This window comes from Lactuca virosa, chromosome 8, assembly GCF_052849685.1.
Source record: "Lactuca virosa cultivar CGN04683 chromosome 8, Lactuca_virosa_CGN04683_v6, whole genome shotgun sequence".
Lineage (NCBI taxonomy): Eukaryota > Viridiplantae > Streptophyta > Magnoliopsida > Asterales > Asteraceae > Lactuca > Lactuca virosa.
In genome coordinates, this window is record NC_136433.1 from 48,955,884 (window position 1) to 48,967,055 (window position 11,172).

An 11,172-nucleotide genomic window follows, 5' to 3' on the forward strand; every position below is an offset into this window, starting at 1 on the left:
ATCTCAATTTCCTCTTATTTGAGTTTCATGTAAGATGGAGTAGAGTTTGAAGAAACATAACAATATGATTCCTCCTAGATAATTTCCTTAATGTTCAATGAGCACAACTAGAATCTATATATGTTTATGTTGATGATTATTGTTTGAGACACCATAAGTGGGGGTAATTTGCTGATGAGCAAACAAAAATTCTCAAGATCAAAGAACAAGTGGAAGATCCACATCAGGTTTAATTCGTAATTGATTTACTTTTCATGAAGTTTTACTCAAAATGCCATTTCAATTTTGTGGTTGTTAATTAATATCATGTATCAAACTGATAATTTCGTGGTAGGGTTGCTTTAAATCCTTGCCGACATGGATTTGGCGTTCAAACGACTTAAGGTAAACAAAAGTTTCTCTAATTTTTAGCTAATTTTATTTCACCAATTAAATATTAATTTATGCTCATATGAAATTTTATACTAATCTTTGAAATTCGGTACAGTAAACTGATATATATAAAGGGATGCAAAACAACTACCTAAGCATCCATTCTGTGTGTATTGGACCGAGATAGATATCAATAGAGACAGAACGAGTTGGACTGCATTCTGTGTGCATTGGACTGAGACAAGATATCAATAGGACAAAAATTGTAACATTTTGTCCCACTAAAAAATGTGTGACATGAATGCCCTCCTAATAATATTCATATGTGAAAAATACGTGAATGCCCTCCTAATACTTATCACTTTTTATCCTATTAGGTGATTCATCCTTTTGATGCTCAAGCTGATGGTGAACTGAGTCTTTCTGTAACGCCTAGTTTCTGGTACGCATTTATTTATAATATATTCATTTTAGTAGAGCTACTCGACGAGATGGGAGCCCCAGACTCGTCGAGTAGATACGAGATTTGGACGCGGAGTTTTAAGCTATCTACTCGACGAGTTGAGAGCCCTCAACTCGGCGAGTAGGTCTGCTAGAATGAAACCCTAATTTCGGGGTTTTGCACCCTATTTAAGCATCTTAATCCCCACCTTTTGGCCTCATTTCCAGCCTCCAAGTCCCAAAACCTAATCCACGAAACCCTAGAGCATTGTGTGAGTGTGTGAGCCATTTTTGAGTGATCTTGTGTGATTTGAATCTTATAGAAGAAGATTAAGCTAGAGGACTCCAAGAGAAGATTGTAGATCCATAAGCAACATCTCATTTCCTTCACTTTCTGGTAATCAAGTCTCTAACTTGTCTATTAGTTCATTAGATCTCCTTATTTCCACTTTTTGAGGGTTTTGGTTCAAGAAGCTTGACACTTGGGATATGGACGTCCCAAGCAAGGATCCTTTCATATCTGGGATCATTAAGGGTTGTTAAGGCATAAAGGTGAAAAATTTATGCCATTGAAGCCCCCATGCAAGCTCTAAGGTGATGGTTTGGCCTCTTTAAGCCCAAAAGGCCATGCATGGAAGGAAAGTCTGAGACTTTACGTATTCTTTTGGTGTCTAGGACGTAGATCTCGGTTTTCATGCTTTGGGTTGGAGTAGTAAAGCTTTTCGACAAAGATCTATGTCCTAAAAGAACTAGGGTTTTAGCTAAACCCATTAAGAAGGATTATCAACGGGTAAAGTTGTAAACTTTACTCTTAAAAGGACATTTCCAGTATGTAGATGAAGTATGGACTTTAGATTTGGAGAACAGAGGCTTAATCTGTTAAGATGGCCAAACAAACAGAGGAACTCGTCGAGTTGGTTCGTGTTGTCCCGTATTAGCATAAGGTAGAACTCGAAGAGTCGGTGAAGGGACTCGACGAGTTGATTCGCTAAATCGCGACTATGAGTAGCCAAGGAACTCGGCGAGTCAGGGTGGTGACTCGACGAGTTAGATCGTGATTTCAGGATTCTAGGACTCGGAGAGTTGATGAAGCAACTCGGCGAGTTGGGTCAACCCAGAAGGTTGACTTTGACCAGAATGTTGACTTTGACCAGGGGTAAACTGGTCATTTTACCCTTAGAAGGATTCTTAGTTTTTGACTAAGTGATTATTGTTGAAATGATAGCCGGGGAGTCGTTGGAGCAGCCATCAGAGATTCCTCACTCGAGGTTTCAGCAGCCAAGTTGAGAGATGAGTCCTCTTCCAGTAGGAACGGGTCTAAGGCACCAAGGCTGACCCGTTTATGTATGTTAGCAATGCCAGGGTTAGCCCGATGTAGTCTATATGTCACCAAACTTCGGTCCGATGTCGGGGCAAGCCCGAGGAATGTTTGTATGCTTGATGTCTTCGTGATTCTTGCATGTGTTTGTTTATGCGTTTCGGACTTTGGTCCGATGCCTGGGCAAGCCCGAGGAATATTTAGCCTATATGTTATGTTTATGTGTACCGGGCTTCGGTCCGATGTCGGGGCAAGCCCGAGGAATGTTTATATGTTTATGTTATGTGTTTATGTTATATGATTGTTGATATGATATATGTATACCAGACTTAGGTCCGATGCCGGGTGGGGCCCGATGCTAGCGGGGCCGATGTCGGAGTTCGGTTCGATGTCGGGCGGGGCTCGATGTAGCGGGCAAGGCCCGATGTATGTTATTATGTGATTATGTGTATGGTATGTGGTAGTTGGGGAGACTCACTAAGTTTCATGCTTACAATTTTCAGTTTTGGTTTCAGGTACTTCCGCTAGTAAGGGGAAGAGCTCGGGATGACTGCATGGCACACACCACAACTTTCAGACTGGGATGTTTAGACTCTGATATTTTGAGACATGATTTTGATACATTATTTTATTATGATGATTGAGACACATAACTTATGATTTTATTGTGATGTTTGATGAATTATGATTCTCTTAAATGATTTTTAAAACTAAATTTTTGGACCGTATTTTTGGGATGTTTCAAGTTGGTATCAGAGCCTTGGTTTGATGGATTCGAGCACACCCTCGGGTGTGTCTGGACTCAAACTGAGGACTTGGTATGAAAACTTTCAAAGGAAAATCATTTTTATAAAAAGAATTTTGAAAAGCATTTTTTAAAAGAAAAAAGAACTTTGAAAAGAGAAAAGGGTGTGGTGCATGCAATCAGCCGAGCTCAAGTAAGTACTTCCAAATTACCCATACAAGTTTATGTTATGATATGTGTATGAGAACTGCATGCTAGATTAGGACTAAGGATCCAGGAAGGATGCCTTATGTGCCTGTTATATGTGTATCAGCTTTATGAACTGCATGGTAGTACAGATTAGTCAGTGATATGATGGCCTAATTAGGATATGCTTGATTATGTTTACTCGATGCTCGAATGCTGCTTGATTTGTGCTTTTAGGAGTTTTAGTTATCTTTTACTAACTAGTAAACGAATATTTTAAGTTACATATTGCAAGGACTAAATAATTTCAGAAGGTTAGGTCTAGCTCTATTTCGCAGCTCTTGTTTGAGTCCAACCGTTGTAGGGTAGGATCTCTCATTCGAAGAATTATCTAGTCTTAGTGATATGTAATGGTATTCACGAGCTAGTTAGGGTGAGATAGGAGGGACTTCTTATGCAGCTGATAGCGGAGAGTGGGTTGGTGATTACCCTAGGGCAAGCTTATGATGAGATTAGCATGAGAACAACAGTAGTAGTAGAAGGGACTTGGTAGAGTCAAGGCAGTTTTTGAGGAAAGTACGGATAGATGTGGAAGGTAGTATGGGCCCGTACTACTGAAATCAGAGGATCCGTACTCGAATCAAGGAAGGCTGAGATGAACCCAGTAAACTTGTAGTATGTGAGATCCCTCGAGTTATGATGAGTATATTGATGTTTGTTATGGTGTATTTTCAGTATGGTGACGCTACGCACTAGGCCAGTCCGCACTTCAGACACTGGTGAGGGATCAGGCTCGGGCTCTGGAGCCGGGCAGCTTGATGAGCATACGAGAGAGTTCATCTCGTCTGAGATCACACGCAACATTCTAGACCAGACTCCTGTGATCTTTGGTTCGGTCAAGGAGGGCATCTTGGAGATACTTGAAGAGAGGTTGGGTGCATTCCTCACCGAGATGGCGGCCATGCTAGGGGCACACACACTGACATTCAGGGAGTTCAGAGCTTGAGGATCTCCTGATTACCATGGGGCTCGGGACCCCATTGCGAGTACCAGATGGTTGGCAGATGTCGCCAAGGCATTCCGCACCAGCAGATGTCCCGAGGGGGACGATGTTAGACTTGTGTCCTGTCTTCTGAAGGATAGGGCACGTGACTGGTAGGAGGAGGTTGGGAGAGCCATTAGAGATGATGCAGTTCTAGAAGCGATGACTTGGAGTGATTTCTCGGCCAGGTTCAGGGCCGAGTTTTCACCTGTGATAGAGGTGCAACAACTTGCGAGGGAGTTCCAGGATCTCCAGCAGACTACGGAGACGGTGGCCGAGATCACCGCTATGTTCAGGGAGAGGGCCCTTCTCATTCTGCAATACGTGGGGGACGGGGAGATGAAAAAGGCCCGATATCATGATATGTTCCGGAGTGATATTCGCCAGTTTGTGAGCCGCTCCAGCTGCAAGAAGCTGAAGGACATGATTGCTAGGGCTCGAGAGAGAGAGTTGGATTTGGAGATGGAGAGGAAAAGGAAACCCGAGGGGGTTCAGTCACGGAGTTCAAGCAAGAAGCCCAATGTATCAAACCACCGACCTAGGAGCTAGTAGGGCCGCAGCCGTTGTGGCAAATGCGGCAAGTTTCACGAGGGAACGTGCAAGGCAGAGAGTTCAGGCTGCTTCAAGTACGGCCGAACTGGACATGTGAGCAGAGATTGTACAGCTACTACCACCACTACGACAGTATCATATCTGATTTGCTTTCAATGCAGTTAGAGGGGACACAAGCGGTCCCAGTTCCCGAGTTTAGCAGCAGCAGGGTAGGTGGCAGCACCCGCTCCTGCTACATTGAGGATTACCGACGGTCGCCAGGGCCGGGCGGATGGGCCAGTGGCGAAGAGCAGAGCCTTCCAGTTGATAGCAGAGGAGGCATGAGCAGCTCCCGACGTGGTGACGGGTATGTATCTTCTCCTTATCTCTTTATTTGTATTGATTATTGCTTATGTTTATGTGTTTGTTATAGGATCGTTCTTAGTGAACGATATATCAGCCTTGGTACTGTTTGATTCGGGTGCCACCCGATCTTTTGTGTCGCTCGCGCTCAGCAAGCGATTCATAGGGGCTCCTAGAGAGCTAGAAAGCCCACTTGATGTGGAGATAGCAGACGATAAGACCGCCAGGGTTGCGAGAGTTCACTGAGGATGTACACTACAGTTATTTGATGAGTAGTTTTCTGTTGATCTAGTCCCTATTCCCCTGCCAGGGAATAAGGTTATAGTGGGTATGGATTGGTTGAGCCCCAATGGGGCAATGATCGACTGTGAGCAGCAGCTAGTGAGGGTTCGGACTCCTAGTGGGGGAGGGTTAGTGATTCAGGGCGAGAGGCCGCAGGGTGGATTGACTCTATGCGAAGCAGCGAGAGCGAGGCGCTACCTTCAACAGGGTTGCGTGGGTTATGTCGCATGTGTCATGGATACCCGGGATAAGGGTAAGGCGACAGTCGATGACGTACCAGTAGTTAAAGAGTACCCGGACGTATTCGCGGAGGATTTACCTGGGATACCTCCGGTGAGACTGGTTGAGTTTAGGATTGACATAGTCCCTGGTGCAGCTCCGATAGCCAAGGCACCATATCGGTTGGCTCCTCCTGAGATTCAGGAGTTGTCTATGCAGCTGCAAGAGTTGTCTATGCAGCTGCAGGAGCTGCTAGAAAAGGGATTTATCAGGCCAAGCAGTTCGTCATGGGGAGCCCCGATCCTGTTTGTGAAGAAAAAGGACGGGGCACATAGAATGTGTATAGACTACCGGGAGCTGAATAAGGTAACGATGAAGAACCGTTATCCCCTCCATAGGATTGATGATTTGTTTGACCAGCTATATGGTGCATCTTTGTTCTCCAAGATTGATCTGCGATCGGGTTATCACCAGATGCGAGTCAGGGATAAGGATATGCAGAAGACAGCTTTTAGGACTCTCTATGGTCACTATGAGTTTGTGGTGACGCCGTTTGGGCACACCAATGCTCCAGCCACGTTCATGGAACTCATGAACCGTATGTGCAGACCGATGTTGGATCGGTCTGTGATAGTCTTCATCGATGATATCTTGTTCTATTCCAAGACTCAGGAACATCATGAGGAGCACCTGAGGGAGGTGCTGGAGACACTGATGAGGGAGAGACTTTTTACAAAACTCTCCAAGTGTGAGTTCTGGTTGCGCGAGGTACAGTTTCTTGGGCACCTTGTCGACCAGAAGGGTATTCTGTTCGATCCGGCCAAGATAGAGGTCGTGATGCAGTGGGAGATTCCGAGGTCTCCAACTGAGATTCGGAGTTTCCTTGGTCTAGCGGGTTATTATAGGAGATTTATTCAGGACTTCTCCAAGATCGATGTTCCTTTGACCCGACTGACCCAGAAGTCGGTGACCTTCCGCTGGGGGCCTGAGCATCAGGCAGCTTTCGAGACTCTCAGACAGCGGTTGTGCGAGGCACCGATCCTGACTCTGCCGGAGGGTGTCGATGACTTTGTGGTTTACTCTGACACTTCGATTATGGGCATGGGTGCGGTATTGATGCAGCGGGGTCACGTGATAGCTTAGGCTTCGAGGCAGTTGAAGCCTTACGATGCTAAATATCTGACACATGATTTAGAGATAGGGGTTGTGGTTTTAGCCCTCAAGATTTGGCGGCATTACCTCTATGGGGTCCGTTGTACCATTTACATAGACCACAAGAGTTTGAGGTACCTCATGGATCAGCTGAATCTGAACATGAGGCAGCGTCACTGGTTAGCTGTGGTGAAGGACTACGACTGTGTGATCCTTTATCACCCGAGCAAGGCAATGTGGTGGCCGACGCCCTGAGCCGCAAGGTGGTAGTGGCCCCAATTTGAGACATCTATCTGAGGATCACAGTGATTACTCCATTGTTGGAGCAGATCAGAGAGGCGCAGGTAGAGGGCCTGAAGGAGGAGCGCCGGAAGTGTGAGCGGATCATAGGCCAGGTGGCCTCATTTGATTATGACAGTCGTGGGTTGCTGACCCTGCATGGGAGGGTCTGGGTACCGTACTGGGGCGGAGTACGACAGGTTCTGATGGATAACGCCCACAAGTCGAGGTTCTCCATCCATCCCGGAGTGACGAAGATGTGTCAGGATCTTTTCCTTGATTACTAGTGGCCCTGCATGATGTAGGACGTAGCAGGGTACGTGGAGCGATGCTTGACCTGCAGGAAGGTCAAGGCCGAACATCAGTGCCCCCACGGCAAGATACAACCGTTGGACATTCCCGTTTGGAAATGGGAAGTTATCATTATGGGTTTCATTACGAAGCTTCCCAGCACCGCACGTGGAGTAGATTCGATATGGGTCATCGTGGATTGGTTGACCAAGAGTGCTCATTTTATCCCGACCCAGGAGAGCACATCGGCCGAGAAGCTGGCCGAGATATATGTGCGTGAGATAGTGGCACGACATGGAGTGCCTGTCTCGGTGGTGTCAGCGTGAGATGTCCGTTTCACTTCCAGATTTTGGAAGCGGTTTCACGACGAGATGGGTACTCGTCTCCACTTCAGTACCTCTTTCCACCCTCAGACGGACATGAAGAGCGAGAGGACGATACAGACTCTCGAGGACATGCTACGCGCATGTGTTTTGGATTTCGGTGGCAATTGGGATACGTATCTTCCGTTAGCAGAATTTTCGTATAACAACAGTTACCACGCCAGCATAGACTGACCTCCCTTCGAGATGCTCTACGGGAGGAAGTATAGGACCCCAATCTGTTGGGGCGAGGTCGATCAGAGATTCATGGGGAGTACTGAGGTAGTACTCATGACTACAGAGCGGATCCAGCAGGTCCGGAGCAGGCTCCAGATTTCTCAGAGTCGGCAGAAGAGCTATGCCGACAAGCGGCGTTCGGACTTGGAGTTTCAGGTGGGCGACATGGTCCTCCTGAAGGTGTCACCTTGGAAAGGTGTCATCCAGTTCCGGAAGCGGAGCAAGCTGAGCCCCAGGTATATCGGCCCTTTCAGGGTTATAGTCCGGGTGGGCAAGGTGGCGTACCAATTGGATCTTCCTGTTGGATTAGTGTCTAAGCCCATAACTATAATTGGTATGTACTTGACCCGATTTGGCATTGTCCATTTGGGTTGCATGGCATCAGAACAATTTGGATAGACTTTTGTGAGAAAAGGATATTTATGATTTGTTAATATATTATAAGTTCTAATATATTAATATGAAATCATATTATTTAATTAGTATTGATCAAGAATTAATTTGGAATTAATTTTGTGATCAAAAGGAGACTAATTAAATATATGGGGATTGATTGTGTAAATCATTCATTCTTATATATGTGGGCTTATGATCCATAGTTCTTCATGTTGGGCTAAACCCATGGAGTAACCCATGGATACTCCATGGAGGTTTTAACCCATGGAGCATGAAGAATATGGAAGACATGAGTTACATGGTGTAACCCTAATAGCCACAATATATAAGGACCCCATGGCTCAAGAAATTGGCACTAAGGTGTGTACACATGAGGGATAGCCGATTTGAGCATAAGAACTTCTCACTCAAGTTATTCCAATTTGTTGGTGGTGTTGTGTGAACCATTTGAGGTGTCACACTTGAGGCACTAGGCTCTTAAGCTCCATGGAATCAAGCTACTACATCAAAAGGTATGTCATTCTACTAGATTCTTGTAGTATAGTTACTTCTTATTATGCTAGTTAGGATGAAACCTTGGAATATCAAATATTTGCATGTATAATAGAGAAAACATAGATCCAAGGTTTATAGGGTTGCATGTACACCATAGGAGTGTTAGAATGCTCAAAACCCTTCTGTGGTATCAGAGCCTAGGCTTGTTTTCTTTTATACTTGATGCAAATTGCTGAAAATCGAAGTTTGTATGTTGTTTGGTCAGCTGACTTGCCGAGTCCATTAAGGGACTCGACGAGTCCATGCCTAAATTCATCCAACTCGTCGAGTTGGTTCATGTACTCGATGAGTTGGACCCCCAGACAGCATATCTTCGAGTTTTAAAGCTGGAATTGGTCTAGAATCATTACCTTAAACTGTTTTGGACTTATAAAACCTGTTTTTGATGTGGTAATGATTATGGTAAACCAATTTCAAAGTTGTTATCAAAATTTCAAGCTTTATGTATGTTTATGTAATTCTTGAAATTGTTGATATGATTGTTCATACACTTATGAGTTTTGGTAGATCATAGGAATTATTTGCAAAAATTGTTTGTTAGTTAATTCTTGATCTAAATGTATTTTAATGGAGTCCATAATTTGTCCTCAAGTTATGGATTACCAAAAGTCATGTCTTTAAAAGATCCATTAGAATGCATAGGTTACAAAAAGTGAGGAGTCTTTTTGTTTTATGAACTTCATAACTTGTCCTCAAGTTATGGATGTTCAAAAGTCTCTTCATTAAAGTTTTTAAAACCTTAATTAAACTCATAAGTTATGAAAATCCAAAAGTTTTTGAATAGTTCAAAACTTGCCCTCAAGTTTTGGAATTTGTAAAGTTTCTCCTCATGAATACTTTAATTCCAAGTAAACCCTTAGAATTTTAAATGTTAAAATTCAACCCTTATACTTTATAGTATTATAAGTTAATAATATATATATGTATAAGAACAAAGTCAGTCTTACCGTTAGTAGGCCTCATTCACGAAGCCGGTCTATAAGGGGGGTATAAGGTTACTGCCTATAAAATGGCAGTTTAATGGGTGTCTACTCTCACCCACCGCTTCCTTGACTGGTGGAGGGTCGTTAGCCGAACGGGTAGGACAAGGACTATAATTCTCCCTTCATTATAAGTATAATGATAAATATAAAGTAACTAAACCTTTTATAAATTCCCAATCTTAGTTACTTTAGGAAAATGTGAATTTGGTGCTAACCCATGAAATTACAATTTGCACTTTGCTTAAGTCTTTAGTGGAGCGCGTGTGGTTAACCGACACGCTAACTTGGATTTAACAAGGTAGGCAAAGGGTAACTTAATGTTTATCATAGGATCGGTGGAGCGCGTGTGGTTAACCGGCACATCGATTAAGTGATAAATATTAAGGGTACCAAGTATATTTACATGGTTATTCACACCTTGTTTTGTAATCCTCGGCATCCCAGTCACAAAACTTGAGAGGGCACAATTGAGATTGAAACATACCATTGAAAAGTTCAATGAATCTCAAAAGATCTAGGAGTTTCAAACCCAATTAAAACCTAATATTTCTATTTCGTTTTTCATGGTGGAAACTGGTGAATCGTCATTCGCCTACCTTCAAATATGTTATAGCTTGGATTACGGCATCCCTCTAACAAGTTATAAAAGTATTGTGTTGGGTCCTAGCCTTAATATTTCATATTGGATGTTATATTAAGGACTTTAAATCAACTAACTTGAATTTCTCCCATTGTAAATGTCTGGTTCAGACAACTATGATCTTCCCAAATCTCATGGAACAAGCTTTCCTAATGGAGATGATTTCCCATGGTTGGCTCATGGAAATCATACGTCACTTCCTCCACCTCCTCCAATAATTCTCCCTAACCCACAAGTTCTTGAAAAGTTCAAGGTCACTCAAGCCCTATTGGCAAGCAAGGTCTATGTGTGCTCACATCTTGGAGATGAAGTCACATATTAACAAGCCGGGAGAGTTGGGTGTCAAAGTCTTGAGAAAGTTGGTTGTTCAATCACTTTCTAAGTCACATAGTGAGTTTCCTTTGGGACTACTATGAAACAGACCATGACATCACCCTTAATGATCTTATCTATTTGCTAGGTGCTGCTGAATCAACAATGATTTGGAGCACTGGTAAAGCAAATTTGATTAGAAGATCAACTTCCCAAACTTCCATGGACAATGACAATGGTAACATTGAAAATCTAGAAAAGCTTTCTCTTCCCAATGGAAAGGGATCAGCCATAGACAACTCGGTTGACCAAATGGTAAAGAGAAAGGCTAAGTCTGAGACAGTCTCGTGTACCATTCCCAAAGAGTCCATATGCTTATATTGCCAAAGGAAGGCGCATTGGTTGCAAAGCTTCCCTATTTACCTGAAAGATCATAAGGTTGGTCAAGTCAAAAAGTTTGACTCTA